Below are 201 nucleotides of genomic sequence, written 5' to 3' on the forward strand. Positions count from 1 at the left end.
TTCCACCCGCAACTAATAATTAACCTGTTCCCTTGGCCTCGCAGGAGCAGGAAAGCTCTCTCAGCTCATGGGAGGCTCCAAACCAACCAACAGCTGGTAAACTCAGAGAGCCGTGGGGCTCTGCACAGCAAGGTGTAAACTAGTGGTGACACCGCTGAGCGCTCGGGAGCGGCGTGTGAACTGCGGCACCTCCGGCACTCT

Source organism: Acanthisitta chloris, unplaced genomic scaffold, assembly GCF_000695815.1.
Source record: "Acanthisitta chloris isolate BGI_N310 unplaced genomic scaffold, ASM69581v1 scaffold30944, whole genome shotgun sequence".
NCBI lineage: Eukaryota > Metazoa > Chordata > Aves > Passeriformes > Acanthisittidae > Acanthisitta > Acanthisitta chloris.